Genomic DNA, 20,722 nt, shown 5'->3' on the forward strand with positions numbered 1-20,722 from the left:
TCAGGGCCCATGTCCTCACTGGACCCCAGGGTCAGGATTCAGCCGTTCACTTAGTAACTAAACATGCATCCTCAGTCTGGGCCCTTCCCTCATCAGTCAGGGTCCCTCTCCTCACTGGACCCCAGGGTCAGGATTCAGCCGTTTACTCAGCAACTGAACGTGCGTCCTCAGTCTGGGCCCTTGCCTCACCAGTCAGGGCCCCTCTCTTCACCAGTCAGGGCCCCTCTCCTCACCAGTCAGGGCCCCTCTCCTCACTGGACCACAGGGTCAGGATTCAGCCGTTCACTCAGTAACTGAACATGCATCCTCGGTCTGGGCCCTTCCCTCACCAGTCAGGGCCCATCTCCTCACTGGACCCCAGGGTCAGGATTCAGCCGTTTACTCAGTAACTGAACGTGCATCCTCGGTCTGGGCCCTTCCCTCACCAGTCAGGGCCCATCTCCTCACTGGACCCCAGGGTCAGGATTCAGCCGTTTACTCAGTAACTGAACGTGCATCCTCGGTCTGGGCCCTTCCCTCACCAGTCAGGGCCCATCTCCTCACTGGACCCCAGGGTCAGGATTCAGCCATTCACTCAGTAACTGAATGTGCATCCTTGGTCTGGGCCCTTCCCTCACCAGTCAGGGCCCCTCTGCTCACCAGTCAGAACCCATTTCCTCACTGGACCCCAGGGTCAGGATTCAGCCGTTCACTCAGTAACTGAATGTGCATCCTCAGTCAGGGCTCCTCTCCTCACCAGTCAGGGCCCCTCTCCTCACCAGTCAGGGCCCCACTTCTCACTGGACCCCAGGGTCAGGATTCAGCCGTTTACTCAGTAACTGAACGTGCGTCCTCGGTCTGGGCCCTTCCCTCACTAGTCAGGGCCCGGCTCCTCACCAGTCAGGGCCCATCTTCTCACTGGACCCCAGGGTCAGGATTCAGCCATTCACTCAGTAACTGAACGTGCATCCTCGGTCTGGGCCCTTCCCTCACCAGTCAGGGCCCATCTCCTCACTGGACCCCAGGGTCAGGATTCAGCCATTCACTCAGTAACTGAATGTGCATCCTTGGTCTGGGCCCTTCCCTCACCAGTCAGGGCCCCTCTGCTCACCAGTCAGAACCCATTTCCTCACTGGACCCCAGGGTCAGGATTCAGCCGTTCACTCAGTAACTGAATGTGCATCCTCAGTCAGGGCTCCTCTCCTCACCAGTCAGGGCCCCTCTCCTCACCAGTCAGGGCCCCACTTCTCACTGGACCCCAGGGTCAGGATTCAGCCGTTTACTCAGTAACTGAACGTGCGTCCTCGGTCTGGGCCCTTCCCTCACTAGTCAGGGCCCGGCTCCTCACCAGTCAGGGCCCATCTTCTCACTGGACCCCAGGGTCAGGATTCAGCCATTCACTCAGTAACTGAACGTGCATCCTCGGTCTGGGCCCTTCCCTCACCAGTCAGGGCCCATCTCCTCACTGGACCCCAGGGTCAGGATTCAGCCATTCACTCAGTAACTGAATGTGCATTCTTGGTCTGGGCCCTTCCCTCACCAGTCAGGGCCCCTCTGCTCACCAGTCAGAACCCATTTCCTCACTGGACCCCAGGGTCAGGATTCAGCCGTTCACTCAGTAACTGAATGTGTATCCTCGGTCTGGGCCCTTCCCTCACCAGTCAGGGGCCCTCTGCTTACCAGTCAGGGTCAGTCCTCACTGGACGCCAGGGCCAGGATTCAGCCACTCACTTAGTAACTGAATGTGCATCCTCAGTCAGGGCTCCTCTCCTCACCAGTCAGGGCCCCTCTCCTCACCAGTCAGGGCCCCACTCCTCACTGGACCCCAGGGTCAGGATTCAGCCGTTTACTCAGTAAATGAACGTGCGTCCTCGGTCTGGGCCCTTCCCTCACTAGTCAGGGCCCGGCTCCTCACCAGTCAGGGCCCATCTTCTCACTGGACCCCAGGGTCAGGATTCAGCCATTCACTCAGTAACTGAATGTGCATCCTCGTTCTGGGCCCTTCCCTCACCAGTCAGGGCCCATCTCCTCACTGGACCCCAGGGTCAGGATTCAGCCGTTTACTCAGTAACTGAACGTGCATCCTCGGTCTGGGCCCTTCCCTCACCAGTCAGGGCCCATCTCCTCACTGGACCCCAGGGTCAGGATTCAGCCGTTTACTCAGTAACTGAACGTGCATCCTCGGTCTGGGCCCTTCCCTCACCAGTCAGGGCCCATCTCCTCACTGGACCCCAGGGTCAGGATTCAGCCATTCACTCAGTAACTGAATGTGCATCCTTGGTCTGGGCCCTTCCCTCACCAGTCAGGGCCCCTCTGCTCACCAGTCAGAACCCATTTCCTCACTGGACCCCAGGGTCAGGATTCAGCCGTTCACTCAGTAACTGAATGTGCATCCTCGGTCTGGGCCCTTCCCTCACCAGTCAGGGGCCCTCTGCTTACCAGTCAGGGTCCATCTCCTCACTGGACGCCAGGGCCAGGATTCAGCCACTCACTTAGTAACTGAATGTGCATCCTCAGTCAGGGCTCCTCTCCTCACCAGTCAGGGCCCCACTTCTCACTGGACCCCAGGGTCAGGATTCAGCCGTTTACTCAGTAACTGAACGTGCGTCCTCGGTCTGGGCCCTTCCCTCACTAGTCAGGGCCCGGCTCCTCACCAGTCAGGGCCCATCTTCTCACTGGACCCCAGGGTCAGGATTCAGCCATTCACTCATTAACTGAATGTGAATCCTCGTTCTGGGCCCTTCCCTCACCAGTCAGGGCCCATCTCCTCACTGGACCCCAGGGTCAGGTTTCAGCCAGTCACTCAGTAACTGAACGTGCATCCTCGGTCTGGGCCCTTCCCTCACCAGTGAGGGCCCCTCGGCTCACCAGTCAGGGCCCATGTCCTCACTGGACCCCAGGGTCAGGATTCAGCCGTTAACTCAGTAACTGAACATGCATCCTTGGTCTGGGCCCTTTCCTCACCAGTCAGGGGCCCTCTGCTCACCAGTCAGGGCCCATGTCCTCACTGGACCCCAGGGTCAGGATTCAGCCGTTCACTTAGCAACTAAACATGCATCCTCAGTCTGGGCCCTTCCCTCATCAGTCAGGGTCCCTCTCCTCACTGGACCCCAGGGTCAGGATTCAGCCGTTCACTCAGTAACTGAACGTGCGTCCTCAGTCTGGGCCCTTGCCTCACCAGTCAGGGCCCCTCTCTTCACCAGTCAGGGCCCCTCTCCTCACCAGTCAGGGCCCCTCTCCTCACTGGACCACAGGGTCAGGATTCAGCCGTTCACTCAGTAACTGAACATGCATCCTCGGTCTGGGCCCTTCCCTCACCAGTCAGGGCCCCTCAGCTCACCAGTCAGGGCCCATGTCCTCACTGGACCCCAGTGTCAGTATTCAGCCGTTCACTTAGCAACTAAACATGCATCCTCAGTCTGGGCCCTTCCCTCATCAGTCAGGGTCCCTCTCCTCACTGGACCCCAGGGTCAGGATTCAGCCGTTCACTCAGTAACTGAACATGCATCTTCGGTCTGGGCCCTTGCCTCACCAGTCAGGGCCCCTCTCTTCACCAGTCAGGGCCCCACTCCTCACTGGACCCCAGGGTCTGGATTCAGCCGTTTACTCAGTAACTGAACGTGCGTCCTCGGTCTGGGCCCTTCCCTCACTAGTCAGGGCCCGGCTCCTCACCAGTCAGGGCCCATCTTCTCACTGGACCCCAGGGTCAGGATTCAGCCATTCACTCAGTAACTGAATGTGCATCCTCGGTCTGGGCCCTTCCCTCACCAGTCAGGGCCCTTCTCCTCACCAGTCAGGGCCATTCTCCTCACTGGACCCTAGGGTCAGGATTCAGCCGTTTACTCAGTAACTGAACGTGTGTCCTCAGTCTGGGCCCTTCCCTCACTAGTCAGGGCCCTGCTCCTCACCAGTCAGGGCCCATCGCTTCACTGGACCCCAGGGTCAGGATTCAGCCATTCACTCAGTAACTGAATGTGCATCCTCGGTCTGGGCCCTTCCCTCACCAGTCAGGGCCCCTCAGCTCACCAGTCAGGGCCCATGTCCTCACTGGACCCCAGGGTCAGGATTCAGCCATTCACTCAGTAACTGAACATGCATCCTTGGTCTGGGCCCTTCCCTCACCAGTCAGGGGCCCTCTGCTCACCAGTAAAAGCCCATCTCCTCACTGGATCCCAGGGTCAGGATTCAGCCATTCACTTAGCAACTAAACATGTATCCTCGGTCTGGGCCCTTCCCTCATCAGTCAGGGTCCCTCTCCTCACTGGACCCCAGGGTCAGGATTCAGCCGTTCACTCAGTAACTGAACGTGCGTCCTCGGTCTGGGCCCTTGCCTCACCAGCCAGGGCCCCTTTCTTCACCAGTCAGGGCCCCTCTCCTCACCAGTCAGGGCCCCTCTCCTCACTGGACCCCAGGGTCAGGATTCAGCCGTTCACTCAGTAACTGAACGGGCATCCTCAGTCTGGGCCCTTCTCCTCACCAGTCAGGGCCCTTTTCCTCACCAGTTAGGGCTCTTCCCCTCACCAGTCAGGGCCCTTCTCCTCACTAGACCCCAGGGTCAGGATTCAACCGTTCACTCAGTAACTGAACGTGCATCCTCAGACGCACATTCAGTTTAAGTCTATTGTCATGCAAGACCGCTTCCTGCACAGCAATAGGACCCACTAGCCATTTAGGCTATGTTCCCACAATCAGGAAGTAGCAGTGCTTTGGACGCAGCGTATTTTCCAAATTGCTGCATTCTAATCACATAGCTAAATCCACATGTGTTCACTGAACCATGTGGATTTACTGCATGCAAATATATTTCTATTGTTGACATTTCTATTGCAGAGACGAGCCTCTCCACAAGAGAAATTGACATGCTATGGCTCATAAACCCGCGCCGCACTTTCTGTCTCTGCGGGTGATCCACAGGTACACATACACGCATAGTGGACATGGGATTTTAGAAATCCCATCCACTATGCTTTAGTATCTGGCCACTGCAGTTTTGATTTTGCATAAGTACGCAAAGTCATCTGGCATAATATAGAAGTTGGGGAAACATTGAGGAATGCGTTTTGGAAGCGGTGTTCTGGATAACTGTTATTTTCTGCAGAGACGAGTCCTGGCTGGAAGAAATGATGGCAGTCTGTGCTGGATGAAGATGAAAAGCGAAGAGGAATATCTTCAACTAGAGATGCCACTGGTTAGTCAATGTGTACACTGTACACTTACACTAAACACTGACACTATATACAGAGCTCCTGTGTATAATTTTTCTGGTGATCCCTGTAATATGTGTACACTATATACAATGCTCCTGTGCATAAAGTCACTGGTGATCACTGTATTATCTGTACACTGACACTATATACAGAGCTCCTGTGTATAATTTCACTGGTGATCACTGTATTACCCGTACCCTGACACTATATACAGATCTCCTGTGTGTAATGTCACTGGTGATCACTGTATTACCTGTACCCTGACACTATTTACAGAGCTCCTGTGTATAATGTCACCAGTGATCACTGTATTACCTATACACTATATACAGAACTCCTGTGTGTAATGTCACTGGTGATTAGTGTTGAGCATTCCGATACTGCAAATATCGGGTATCAGCCGATATTCGCTGTATCGGATTTCCGATACTGAGTTCCGATATTTTTAAGATATCGGATACCGGAATTGGAAGTTCCTATGGTGCAATGATGCACTATAATGGAGTGTGGGTGGTGAATGGGCAGAGACTGCGTCTGTGCGTGACCGTGGGGGGTCTGTGCGGGCCTGCCGGGTGTCTGTACGGGCCTCTCTGGGGTCTGTGCTGCATGCCGGGGGTCTGTACGGGCCTCTCGGGGGTTCTGTGTGGGCTGCTGGGGGTATGTATGGCTTGCCGGGGGTCTGTACGGGCCTCTCTGGCGTCTGTGTGGCCTGCCAGGGGTCTGTGCAGCCTACAGGGGGTCTGTATGGGCCTCTCAGGGGGTCGGTGTGGCATGCCGGGGGTCTGTGCAGCCTGCCGGGGGTCTGTGCGGCCTGCCGGGGGTCTGTATGGACCTCTCGGGGGTCTGTGCGTATGTGCAGGCATCGTCTGATGGGACTACAAGTCCCATCGGGCTATGCCTGCTACAATGGCAGTGATTGACACATTAGCCAATGTGTAGTAGTAGTAGAACAGTAGTAGTTCCATCATCCGGCTAATGTGTTGAAAGTAAAAAAAAAAAAAAAGCATACATACTACATGCATACTACATGCATACTACGTATATACATACATACTACATACATGCAACATACTACATACATACTACATACATACAACATGCTACATACATACATACTACATACATACTACATGCATACATACAACATGCTACATACATACTACGTACATACAACATACATACTATATACATACATAATACATACATACTACATACATGCTACATACATACATACATACTACATACATAATACATACATACAACATACTACATACATACATAATATATACATACTACATACATACAACATACATACTACATTCATACATACTACATACATGCTACATACTACTGCTACATACTACATACATACTACATACATACTACATACATACTACATACATACTACATACATACATACTACATACAGCATACATACATACTACATGCAATACATTCATACATTACATACAATACATACATACAGACATACAGTACATATAACATAGAGTACATACTCACCACTCACCATTACTTGTCATTTTGATCCCCGAAGCCAGCGTCATCTGTAAAAAGATTAAAATAACAAACAACCAATATACTCCCTGTCCGCAGAAATCCACGAGTGTCCCACGATGATCTCCCATGGAGTACCAATCCCAACTCCTGTGCTTGGTTCCTGCAGCTGGGCACTTGGGGGTAAAAAAAACAGACTCCAATGCTGCATAGTATCTTCTGGCGAAGGGTCACTCAAGAGGTTTGAAAAAACTGAGTCTCTTTTCCTGTTTAACGGATAGGGGAGCACAATGTCGTGTCCCGCTCCAATCCATGCCCTTGATAGGTGAACCATTCCAGAGTGTTGCAATAGATTTAGTGGGCCCCTTAGCTGTCCCTAGCTGCAACCTCACTTTGGTTGACTCTGCTACCTGTTACCCAGAGGCCATTGTCTTGTCATCCATAGATGTGGAGCACATGGCTCTTGCTATGCTGGACATTTTTAGTCTAGCACGGTTTCCACAGGAGGTATTCACTGACCAAGGGACCCAGTTCCAAAGTGAGCTGACTCTCTGGAGGAATCATGGGGTCAGCCCTATGCGTACCACCCCCTACCACCTTGAAACTAACATGTTGCGTGAGCGTTTCAACAAAATGCTCAAGAAGCTCATTAGTTGGTATGTGGAGTTTGAGGAGGAGACTGGGAGAAAAACCTGCAGCAGCTCATGTTCGCCTATCGGGAGGTGCCGCAGGGTTTTCTCCTTTTGAATTGCTGTACTGCCAAAAAGTATAAGGGCAGTTGGAGTTAGTAAGAGACAGTTAGGAGGGCCCTTTTCCCACAGAAAGGTTTTCATTCTAGAGTATGTCCAAAAGTTTAGGAAAAAGATGAGATATTCATTGCCTTAGCCCATGGGAACTTAGAAGTAGCTCAGGAAAGGCAACAATGGTGTTACAACTGTGCTGCCAGACTCCAAAAATTTACCTGTGGAGAGAAGGTTCTAGTACTAGTAACGGTACACAAAAACAAGCTGCAAGCCATGTGGGCGAGTCCATTCACCATCACCAGAAAATGTGAGGAGACTGACTACACTGTAGCCTTGGATTGAACAGGTGTACGTGAGCTAATCGATTATGTCAACTGGCTATGCCCAGGCCTTCAATGATGACATCACTATCTTTAGCAACACCTGGGAAGAGTGTCTGAAACATGTGTTCCAGGTGTTGCAGACAGTAGCAAAAGCGCAGCTTACCATCCGACCTGACAAGTGCCAGATGGGGTTGGCCGAGGTACTAAACCTGGGACATTGGGTGGGAAGTGGGTACCTTCGTCGCGAACCTGCAAAAGTAGAAGCCATTACCCAGTGGCCTCACCCAGCCAATGAAAAACTGGTCCGCGCAATCCTAGAGACTGCAAACTATTATCGAAAGTTTATCCCCAATTACAGTACAGCAGCATAGCCCCTCACTGACCTTAACACCAAACGATATGCCAAACAATATGCCAGCAATCTCTTCTGGACTCCAGAATGCGAGTCTTCATTCCTCCAGTTGAAACCCAAGCTAGCTCAAAGCACAGTGCTGACTGCTCCTGACTTATACCACCAGTTCATTGCTCAAAAGAGACACATTGGATACTGGATTGGGAGCTGTTCTTAGTCAATTGGGGTCAGGAACTCCTGATAGCCTATATCTCCTCGAAGCTGTTGGGCCAGGAGAGGGCATATGCCATAATAGAAAAAAAATGCTTTGCCATAGTCTGGTCCCTAAAAAATAGCAGCCCTACCTCAACAGCGAGGAATACACTGTCATAACCGCCCACCATCCTTTAAGTTCTCTAAATCGGACTGCTGGGGACAACGAATGTTTACTGAGATGGAGTCTAGCATTACAATCCTATAATTTTTTTGTTACCCATAAAAAGGGCAAAGATCATGGAAATGCCTGTAGACTGTGCCGACAAATGGAAAAGGATGACTAGAAGTCTATCACATCTGGAAGCACTGTCAACAGCGACTCACTACAGGATCCAGCCGTCTTGGGGGCTAATTAAGAAGGAATCTGATGACAAAGCATTTCATTTTAATTATGCCAGATGTAAATTCCGTAGGCCCAGAATCATAGACTATATGTCTGAATTATTGACTCTACGTGTAGCTTTAATATATATTTGTAAATTAATGAATGAATTTCATTCATGCTTATATCAATTCCTACAGTTAATTGAACTGCTATCTTTACAAAACAGGGATCCAGGGTCACAGAACAACGAATTTTGCTGATATGTTGATTACACATTATACTAGGCCATGCAGTTTGCTGACTTGCAAACACTGAAGGATAAACTACAAATAATCAAACAATGCGAGTTGACTTCATCACCCCTTCCCCTTGACCTTTGAATGATGGCTTGAAGGACAGTTGTGACCTAAATAAGGAGACATTGTCTCTGTTCCAAGTGACTCTACAGCATGTCAGCTTAGGAGACCATGGCACCAGCTGGAAGAACACAGATGTGCTCCATTGACCAGCGCTGAACCCTCTGAGATGTCTTGAAGAATTCAGGTTGGGACAATCAGGTCACCTTGCCACATACCTCACTGCTCTCTGTTAGCTTCCTAAGCTTGCCGTTACCTATTCTCTGTGGGTGCTCGCTAAAAGTGGGGTGCCACTGGTGAGGGCAGTCGACCCTGTGAGCAGCTCTAATCCTGGTGATGCCGCAGAAGGGTTAGGCTCTGTAATTTAAACCATCTTGGGTATTTTGCTGGGACTGTTCTATGTGTTTTTTGGCTCTTTTGTGGTTCAATAAAGTATTGCCACACTGTTTTACCCTCATCCGGTGTTGTCTGAGTTGTATTTCCCTTACAGAAAAAGAAGAGCAGGCGTTCAGTGGTACATGCAGGCTTGAGCCAGCGGACTGCTCCAGTGTCTCCAAAACCTTCTCATCTCAACTACATGTAAGGGTTCGTGTATAGAGACTTAAAAAATACAACTAATTTAGTACAAAAATACAGTTCAACAAATATCTTTAATAGCAATCTTCAAGACACTAAAACATGTTGGTAAGTGCGGTTCTACAAAAATATTGTTATTAAATGAGAGCATCTCTGGTGGAATGTGCTAGATCATTCATTTTTCAGACTTCAGTCAACCACAAGAATGTACAATATTTTGGTCAATAATCTTGTAATAAAAAAGTGAATGAGCTCAATGTAAAATCTCCATGTATTTGCTTAATACTGAAATATTCACTTAGGAGTTAGGACTAAGAGTTTGACAAACACACCGACAAAAACATACAAGTTCTATTTGAGCAGATCTTTTGAATTCCAAATGCTGAGCACAGAGTTTGGAAATATACGTGTACTTTTCTATGCTTTGAATCATTATTTTTGGGTAAAATATTGTTTACTATAGAAAGTCTGTGATTCCTGCTTTCCTCCTCCCACTCATTGATGCTTGGCAGCTTCTGCATGAGTGTATACATGGTGATCTGTCAATCGCTATGTGTCTATACTTTTTTCTACTCTGTACAGAAGTTCTAGTAGAACCATTTTACTGATTATAATTTTGAACTTTTTTATTTTGGACTTTATTTTTTACTGAACATAATGAGTAGTGTTGAGCCACCTCCCTAGTGTTCGGGTTCGGTTCGGTTCGTCGATCAGGGAGGTGCTGAACTGTTCGTCGAACGTTCGATGAACAACCTCGAACCCCGTTGAAACCAATGGCAGGCAAACACAAACACATACAAACACATGGAAAACATATAGAAAACACCTTAAAAGGTGTCCAAAAGCTGACAAACTGCTCAGAAGACACAACAAACATGGAAAAGTCACAACTACATATAGTCATGCGAAAAGAAAAGAGGTGGAGGAGTAAAAGGAGGAGGAGACACAGATATAGGCATGTCATGCCCATCTAAAATCAAGAAAGGCTGGAGTAAAAATCTAAACTCACTCCACCAACACCCAGACGTCTTGACAAAAAAAAAAAAATATCTTTAGGTGGAATGGCGGCGGGTCCATTCAGAACACTTTCCTTAGAAGACGTAGTGGTGCCCCCATTGGGAGTTGTGCCAAAAAATGAACCCAATACATTCAGACTAATCCACCATTTGTCATATCCAAGGGGCATGTCAGTAAACGACAACATCTACACGGAGCCAAGTACAGTATTTTGTACTTTACCTCCTTTGACGAGGCAATCAGGCGGGTCAAGAAGTTGGTAAGGGGCACCCTAATGGGCAAAACAGACATTGAGGGGGCGTTACGGTTACTACCTGTGCTCCCGAATAGTGTCCTTCCATTGGGCTGCTTCTGTGAAGGAGCATACTACATAGATCGCTGTTTGCCCATGGGGTGCTCCATATCCTGCTCACTATTTGAGGTGTTTAGTTGCTTCCTCGAATGTGTTGTCATGGGCGTTTGTAAGATAATACATATTATCCATTACCTCGCCCAAAAGATTCGCCAAAGTGTGAAAACACGCGGTAGTTCACCTGTGAGAAGGAGAGAGCTGGAGGAAGAGTGGACACCCCAGAGCCGAGGGGTTAGATTGAGAAAGAAAGAAGGCGGTGTAGCTTGCTTCATAGGTGGGGTACTCTGCTGAGTAGCAGAAATTGCTACTAGGCCCAAAAGGATTTCCTGGGCCAGATGCTGTTACAAAATAGTAGTTAGGTAAACAGGCGGTGTAGCTTGCTTCATGGGTGGGGTACACTGCTGAGTATCACTAAATTCTACTAGGCCCAAAAGGTTTTCCTGAGCTAGATGCCGTTACAAAATAGTAGTTAGGTAAACAGGCGGTGTAGCTTGCTTTATGGGTGGGGTACGCTGCTGAGTATCACTAAATTCTACTAGGCCCAAAAGGATTTCCTGGGCTAGATGCCGTTACAAAATAGTAGTTAGGCAAACAGGCAGTGTAGCTTGCTTCATGGGTGGGGTACACTGCTGAGTAGCACTAAATGCTATTAGGTACAAAAAAAATTCCTGGGCTAGATGCCATTAAAAAATAGTACTTAGGTAAACAGGCGGTGTAGCTTGCTTCATGGGTGAAGTACGCTGCTAAGTAGCACCAAATTCTTTTAGGCACAAAAGGATTTCCTGGGCTACATGCCATTAAAAATAGTACTTAGGTAAACAGGCGGTGGGTGGCTGGGCTACTCTGCTGACTAGCAGACACTGAAGCTTTGGAGCAGACCTCTGAATCCCAGGCCATAGTATGAGGAAACAACTCTGCAGACGACCCAACCCACCTGGAATTGACAATGGCAACGTCATGTAAAACTCAGCAAGGGGACTAAATAAAAGAATCTCCATTTTTCCAAAAATTCGGACACCACTTAAGTGGCATCAATTTCGCCAGAGTTTTTTAAAACTGTTGGGGAGGTGATTTTCAAAAATCATCAAGCTTTTGGTCTCCCCAAGATGACACAGGGGTAGAAAAGTCCTTGCGGATCCAGGATTTGTTCATCTTGATGAACGTTAGTCTGTCTACATTGTCACTGGACAGCCGCCTGCGCTTGTCTGTCAGCACACCACCAGCAGCGCTGAACACACGTTCAGAGAGAACGCTGGCTGCAGGGCACGACAAGATCTCCAAGGCATGAGTGGCAAGCTCAGGCAATTTTTCAAGATTGGAAGCCCAAAATGAGCAAGGGTCCAGTTCCACAGTCATGGCATCGATGTTAACTTGGAGATACTCTTGTACCATCCTCTCTAGGCGTTGGCTGTGCATCAGACTTCTTGTCTCCTGTGGCCTTGCAAAGGATGGTCTAAAAAAATCTTGAAACGATTGGAAAAAATTCTTGTTACCACCAGATACGATGTTACTGTTACAGTTTGAGTGATGAATCGATAGTCCCACGATTGGCAAGTTAGAACTCAGAGATTGACTACGTGCACCACTGGTGTTTTGTGGAAAAGCAGATGTTAGAGTCTGTAACAGTCTCTGCTGATACTCCTGCATGCGTGAATCCCTTTCTATGGCAGGAATTATTTTGCCAAATTTGCTTTTGTGCCGGGGATCTAAGAGTGTGGCAACCCAGTAGTCGGCATTACTTCGGATTCTGACAATCCGAGGGTCATGTTGCAGGTAGTGCAGCAAGAAGGCACTCATGTGTCTTGTGCGTCCAGGAGGACCAAGTCCTTGTTGTCTTGGTGGTGGAGAGGTGAGAATCATGCTTCCTTCATCTGCCCTCTCCCCCCAACCTCGCACAACAGAAATTTGATCAAGGTCTCCCTCATCTGATGAGTCTTCCATGCCCAACGCCAGTTGTCCTCCACTTCTTCCTCACCTCCTGCACCTTCCTCAACAGTTTGGCTGCTACCATGCGCCTTCGGTACCCCTCTCCCCCAGCCTCCAATGCCAGCTGCCTTGGTGCTGCCAACCTTCTTGACCTTGGAGATATGATCCCTTCCACATATGACTCCTCCTGTTCCTCCTCCTCCTCCTCTTGTTCCACCACCTGACTCCGAACACTGTGTAAGGTCTGCTCTAGCATGTATATCACCGGAATGGTCTTGCTGATAATGGCATAGTCAGCACTAAACATCTTCGTTGCTTTATCAAAACTGTGCAGAAGGTCCCTGATCTGAGACCACTCCTGCAGCGTGATTTGCCCCACCTCTTGATCTCGTTGGCCCAGGCTATACGTCATAACGTATTGCACCAGGGCTCGTCGGTGCTGCCACAGTCGCTGAAACATGTGCAGAGTTGAATTCCACCATGTGGGCACATCGCATTTCAGCCGGTGAACTGGCAGGCCCAATGACTTCTGTAGAGATGCAAGTCGTCGAGCTGCGGGATGCGAATAACGGAAGTGAGCAGAAGCCCATCTACATAGTTATATAGTTACATCGTTATTAAGGTTGAAGGAAGACTATAAGTCCATCTAGTTCAACCCATAGCCTAACCTAACATGCCCTAACATGTTGATCCAGAGGAAGGCAAAAAAAAACCATGTGGCAAAGAGTAAGCTCAACATTGGGGAAAAAAATTCCTTCCTGACTCCACATACGGCAATCAGACTAGTTCCCTGGATCAACGCCCTAACAAGGAATCTAGTGTATATACCCTGTAACATTATACTTTTCCAGAAAGGTATCCAGTCCCCTCTTAAATTTAAGTAATGAATCACTCATTACAACATCATATCGCAGAGAGTTTCATAGTCTCACTGCTCTTACAGTAAAGAATCCACGTCTGTTATTATGCTAAAACCTTTTTTTCCTCCAAAGGCAGAGGATGCCCCCTTGTCCATGTTTCAGGTCTAGGATTAAAAAGATCATCATTAAGGTCTTTGTACTGTCCCCTCATATATTTATACATTAAAATAAGATCACCTCTTAGTCTTCGTTTTTCCAAACTAAATAGCCCCAAGTGTAATAACCTATCTTGGTATTGCAGACCCCCCAGTCCTCTAATAACCTTGGTCGCTCTTCTCTGCACCCACTCTAGTTCAGCTATGTCTTTCTTATACACCGGAGACCAGAACTGTGCACAGTATTCTAAGTGTGGTCGAACTAGTGACTTGTATAGAGGTAAAATTATGTTCTCCTCATGAGCATCTATGCCTCTTTTAATGCATCCCATTATTTTATTTGCCTTCGTAGCAGCTGCCTGACACTGGCCACTGAATATGAGTTTGTCATCCACCCATACACCCAGGTCTTTTTCGTTGACGGTTTTGCCCAGAGTTTTAGAATTAAGCACATAATTATACATCTTATTACTTCTACCCAAGTGCATGACCTTACATTTATCCCCATTAAAGCTCATTTGCCATTTATAAGCCCAAGCTTCTAGTTTACATAAATCATCCTGTAATATAAAATTGTCCTCCTCTGTATTAATTACCCTGCAGAGTTTAGTGTCATCTGCAAATATTGAAATTCTACTCTGAATGCCCCCTACAAGGTCATTAATAAATATGTTAAAAAGAAGAGGGCCCAATACTGACCCCTGTGGTACCCCACTGCTAACCGCTACCCAGTCCGAGTGTGCTCCATTAATAACCACCCTTTGTTTCCTATCCCTGAGCCAGCTCTCAACCCACTTGCACATATTTTCCCCTATCCCCATTATTCTCATTTTATGTATCAACCTTTTGTGTGGCACCATATCAAAAGCTTTTGAAAAGTCCATATACACTACATCCACTGGGTTCCCTTGGTCCAATCCGGAACTTACCTCTTCATATAAACTAATCAAATTTGTCTGACATGAACGGTCCTTAGTAAACCCATGCTGATACTGGGTCATGAGGTTATTCCTCTTCAGATACTCCAGTATAGCATCCCTTAGAATGCCCTCCAGGATTTTACCCACAGTAGAGGTTAAGCTTACTGGCCGATAATTTCCGAGTTCAGTTTTTGTCCCCTTTTTGAATATTGGCACCACATTTGCTATACGCCAGTCCTGTGGTACAGACCCTGTTATTATGGAGTCTTTAAAGATTAAAAATAATGGTCTATCAATGACTGTACTTAATTCCTGCAGTACTCGGGGGTGTATCCCATCCGGGCCCGGAGATTTGTCAATTTTAGTGATTTTTAGACGCCGCCGCACTTCCTTCTGGGTTAAGCAGGTAACATTTAATGGGGAATTTTTATCACTAGTCATTTTGTCTGCCATGGGATTTTCTTGTGTAAATACTGATGAAAAAAAGTCATTTATCATATTGGCTTTTTCCTCATCCTCATCCACCATCTCACCCAGACTATTTTTAAGGGGGCCAACACTATCATTTTTTTAGTTTCTTACTATTTATGTAGTTAAAGAATATTTTGGGATTATTTTTACTCTCTCTGGCAATGAGTCTCTCTGTCTCAATCTTTGCTGCCTTGATTTGCTTTTTACAGAATTTAATTTTTTGTATTTATTTAATGCCTCCTCACTACCTACTTCCTTTAATTCTCTAAATGCTTTCTTTTTGTCACTTATTGCGCCCCTTACAGCTCTATTTAGCCATATTGGTTTCCTCCTATTTCTAGTATGTTTATTCCCATACGGTATATACTGTGCACAGGTCCTATCCAGGATGCTAATAAACGTCTCCCATTTTCTTTGTGCATTTTTGTGTCTCAGGATATCGTCCCAGTTAATTGCCCCAAGATCCTCTCTCATCCTTTGGAAATTTGCCCTTCTGAAGTTTAGTGTCCTTGTAACCCCTCTATTACACATCTTTTTAAAGGATACATGAAAACTTATTATTTTGTCATCACTATTCCCCAAGTGACCCCCAACCCTTATATTTGATATGCGGTCTGGCCTGTTGGTTAATATTAGGTCTAGCAGTGCCCCCCTTCTTGTTGGGTCCTGAACCAGTTGTGAAAGGTAATTGTCTCTCATAGTTGTCAAAAACCGATTACCTTTGCTGGAACTGCAGGTTTCTGTTCCCCAATCTATTTCAGGGTAGTTGAAGTCCCCCATAATAATGACTTCTCCTTGAGTCGCAGCTTCATCTATTTGCTTTACGAGGATATTCTCCATTGCTTCCATTATTTTTGGAGATTTATAACAAACCCCTATCAGTAATTTATTATTTTTTCCCCCTCCCCTTATCTCCACCCACAGGGATTCTACATTTTCATTAAATTCACCTATATTATCACGCAGGATGGGTTTTAAGGATGATTTTACATACAGACACACCCCTCCCCCTCGCTTGTACGGTCATTTCTGAACAGGCTATAGCCCTGCAAGTTAACAGCCCAGTCATGGCTCTCATCCAGCCATGTTTCAGATATCCCCACCATGTCATAATTATGCTCCAACAACAATAATTCTAATTCGTCCATTTTGTTGGCGAGGCTTCTGGCATTAGTATACATGCACTTGATGTTCCTCTCTGTACCTCTATTCTTTCTTAAATTATTAACTGTTCTAACCCCACCCCCCATGCCACCGCCACCCCCAACTTCCTTATTTGTGCCCAGGTCTCTATCTGCACTATCTTCCCCTCCTATAAAATGAATACCCTCCCCCTCAATTCCTAGTTTAAACACTCCTCCAACCTTCTAGCCATTTTCTCTCCCAGCACAGCTGCACCTTCCCCATTGAGATGAAGCCCGTCCGTAGCGTAGAGCCTGTAGCCAACTGAGAAGTCGGCTCAGTTCTGCAGGAACCCAAACCCCTCCTTCCTACACCAATTCTTGAGCCACTTATTAAACTCCCTAATCTCCCGTTGCCTCTCTGGCGTGGCACGTGGTACCGGCAGTATTTCGGAAAATACCACGTTGGAGGTTCTTGCTTTCAGCTTGCGGCCTAATTCCCTGAAATCATCTTTAAGGACCTTCCACCTACCTCTAACTTTGTCATTAGTGCCAATGTGCACCATGACCGCTGGGTCCTCACCAACCCCTCCCAATAATCTGTCCACCCGATCAGCGATGTGTCGGACTCGAGCGCCAGGTAGGCAGCACACAGTTCGACGATCCCTGTCTTTGTGACAGATTGCCCTATCTGTTCCCCTAATAATTGAGTCCCCCACTACCAGCACCTGTCTGGCCTGCCCTGCTCTCCTATTTCCCTCCTTACTGGAGCAGTCACTCCTCCGGCTTTCAGAGGACATGCCTAGCTGCAGCAGTGCTACCCCTGTACTGGCACCCCCCTCATCTGCCAACTTAGCAAACTTATTGGGGTGTTCCAGATCAGGACTAGCCTCCCTGGCACTCTTCCCTCTACACCGCTTCCTAACTGTCACCCAGCTTGCTACTTCACCATCCTGCAGCTCCATCCTACCATCCCCCCCCTCATCTGTCCCATTGAGCGTCTGCTCCGTGAGCAGAAGACTCCTCTCCATATTGCCTATGGATCTCAGTGTTGCCAGCTGCACATTTAGAGTCAGAATCTGGGTTTCCAAATGCACAACGTGCTCACATCTCGCACAGCAGTATGTACCCTCGACCGGCTGATCAAGGACTGCATACATGTGGCAAGATGTGCACTGGATGGCATTAACAAGAGTGGAGCACATTTCCTAATGGGGATTGCACCAGACAGAAAAGTTAAATAAAAAAAAAATACAATGTATTAATAAAAAACAGACAGCAATTCAGTAATTCCTTCCTTGGAAACTCCCTGAATCCAAAGTCACTGAATCACACTTACCGCCGTTCACACTCACGCTCAGTTCACACTCAGTCACTCACACTCGCTATGCTGAAGATTTATAGATTTTTTTTTCACTAGTTCCCTTAACAGCAATCCACCTTGCTGTTCAAATGCACTTCCAAAAAGTGCATCCCGAGCTGCGGGATGCGAATGGCGGAAGTGAGCAGAAGCCCATCTAGTCCGGGATAGTGGAATAAAAATTGCTGGACAACCAGGTTCAAAACGTGAGCCATACAAGGCACATATGTGACATTGCCCCGGCGAAGGGCCGCACCCAGGTTTGCAGCATTGTCGCACACAGCCTTCCCTGGCTGCAGGTTGAGTGGAGACAACCATTGATGGAACTCGATCTCCAGAGCTGACCACAACTCCGTGCTGTGTGACTCACATTTCCCAGACATTTCATTGTAAACACTGCCTGATGCCATTGAGCCCTGGTGACAGCATAGTGAGGAGGTGTGCAGGATTCCTTCTGCGCAGTTACAACGCGGGTGGCATTACCAGACAGGCTTTGGGTGCGGGTGGAGGACCAAGAGGAGGTTGAGGAGGCAGAAGCAGTGGAGGAACTTCTAGATACAGAGGATCGACGAGCAACTCGTAGGGACGGCAAGACTTGGACAGCCGCCCCTTCTCCTGATGTTGCCGTAGTTACCCAGTGCCCAGTCACCGACATGTAACGCCCCTGTCCATGTCTACTCGTCCAAGTGTCTGTGGAGAAATGCACCCTGTCACACACAAAGTTTCTCAAGGGAGCGGTGATGTTGTGTGCGACATGCTGGTGTAGCGCAGGCACAGCTTTCTTTGAGAAGTAGTGGCGACTGGGCATCTAGTACTGGGGCACTGCGACGGACATAAGGTCTCGAAAATCCTCTGTGTCCACCAGGCGGAAAGGCAGCATTTCTGTAGCCAACAGCTTGCTGATGGAGAAATTCAACCTCTTAGCTTTCTCATGGCTAGGAGGAAATGGTCTTTTACTTGTCCACATCTGAGGGAGTGAGGGCTGGCTGCCGTGCTTAGATGGCGTTGAGTAGGGTGTCCCCGGCAAACTGCTGGTCTGTGAGGAAGGTGCAGGCGGAGATGTTATGTTGCCTTGATCAAAATGTGGTGTCGATGTCAGAGAGTGCTCAACACCAGCAGGTGTTTCCTCTAGCAAATGTCCTGACGACCTGCCAATCACACTGACTGTTGCGGGTAAAGAGGTGGAAGGTCTGCATCCAAAACCATGTGCGACTGCTGTCCCCACAGTCACAGAGGATGAAGAGGATGCAGATGCACTTGATGGGGCAGACGGTGGTTGACCCGGCCCACTAGGCCGCATTGTAGCACAGTGAGCTTCCCACTGCAACTTATGCCTCATATCCATATGACGGTTCATGCATGAAGTACTCAAGCTAGTGATTTTTTGGCCTCTACTGAGATTTTGTTGACAAATCTTACAGACAACATGAGTTGGGTCATCCTTTGCGATGTCAAAAAATGCCCAGGCTATGCAACTCTTAGAGCCCGTGCGACCTGAAGAGCCACCACGATTTCTGGTCTGAGGCACAGTTGGGGTTGAGGATGCAGTTGTTGACGTGCTTCCAGTACTCCGTCTCTGTCCAGGAAGGTACACCGTTACCTCGTCATCAGACTCGTCTCTAGCATCCTCCTCCACCTCCTCTGCTGACCTCATGGACTGGCGGACTGGGGGTTGACAGTAAGTGGGGTCTACAACCTCGTCATCATCATCCTGTGTGTTCTCACACCCGTCGTCCTCAGAGCCAACCTCTTCCTGCCCCGACTGAAAAGTCAAGTTTTCGTTGTAATCAGGTCTGTCTCATCATCATCTTCCTCATTGTCTCCACCAACAGGAGTTACAGTTTGGGAATGAGGGTCTACATTATGCTCAGAACCTTCTTCATCTGGGCCTGGATCCGACTCACAAAGATTCTGGGCATCAGTGCAGATCATTTCCTCGTCTGGATTCACAGAAGCTCTGGAGCTGACCTCTGATTCCCATGCTATAGTATGCGTAAACAGCTCTACAGACTCAACCATGTGTGTTACCCCATGCTCAGACGGGCAGCTGGAGATTTGGGAGCTGTGAGGAAGCAAATGCAATTGGGAAGACAACTCTGAGGACTGGAATAGTTGTGATGTTGAAGTTGACATGGAGGAGAGCCCACTTGAACGAGCACTTGATATCGGTTCAAGCACCTGCTGTTTTTGTGCCTCATCTAGATTTTTTGGCGATCCTTGTAGCAATGGTCATAAGAAAGGGATCATATCAGATTGTCCACAAAAAGAAGTAGACATCTTACTTTGGCTGGAAGATGGTCTTTCTTCTGCAGATGTTACTGTTGCTTTACCACCGCACAGACACAACCTTTTTTTCCCTTTCCAACACACCTATTCCCCTTTTCACCAGCAGCAGGCCTTTTGCCACTCATTTTAGTGCTTAACTAATTGGCAACTCTGTATCTGTAGTTGTTGGCACAACAACCGATGGTTGAAAACCGAGCAGAACTGAGTGGCCAAACTGTGGTACTAGGCCCAAAACTAATAACTGGATTAGATGCAGGGAAAATTGAGATACACAGGCGGTATAGTTTGTTTCACAGGCGGGCTACTCTGCTGACATGCAGACACTGCTCCTAGGCCCTAAACTAATAACTGGATTAGATGCAGTGAAAATAGAGTTACACAGGTGGTATAGTTTGTTTCACAGGCGGGCTACTCTGCTGACATGCAGACACTGCTCCTAGGCCCAAAACTAATAACTGGATTAGATGCAGTGAAAATAGAGATACACAGGCGGTATAGTTTGTTTCACAGGCGGGCTACTCTGCTGACATGCAGACACTGCTCCTAGACCCAAAACTAATAACTGGATTAGATGCAGTGAAAATAGAGTTACACAGGCGGTATAGTTTGTTTTACAGGCGGGC

The sequence above is a fragment of the Ranitomeya imitator genome, chromosome 1, assembly GCF_032444005.1.
Source record: "Ranitomeya imitator isolate aRanImi1 chromosome 1, aRanImi1.pri, whole genome shotgun sequence".
In the NCBI taxonomy this organism is placed as follows: Eukaryota; Metazoa; Chordata; class Amphibia; order Anura; family Dendrobatidae; genus Ranitomeya; species Ranitomeya imitator.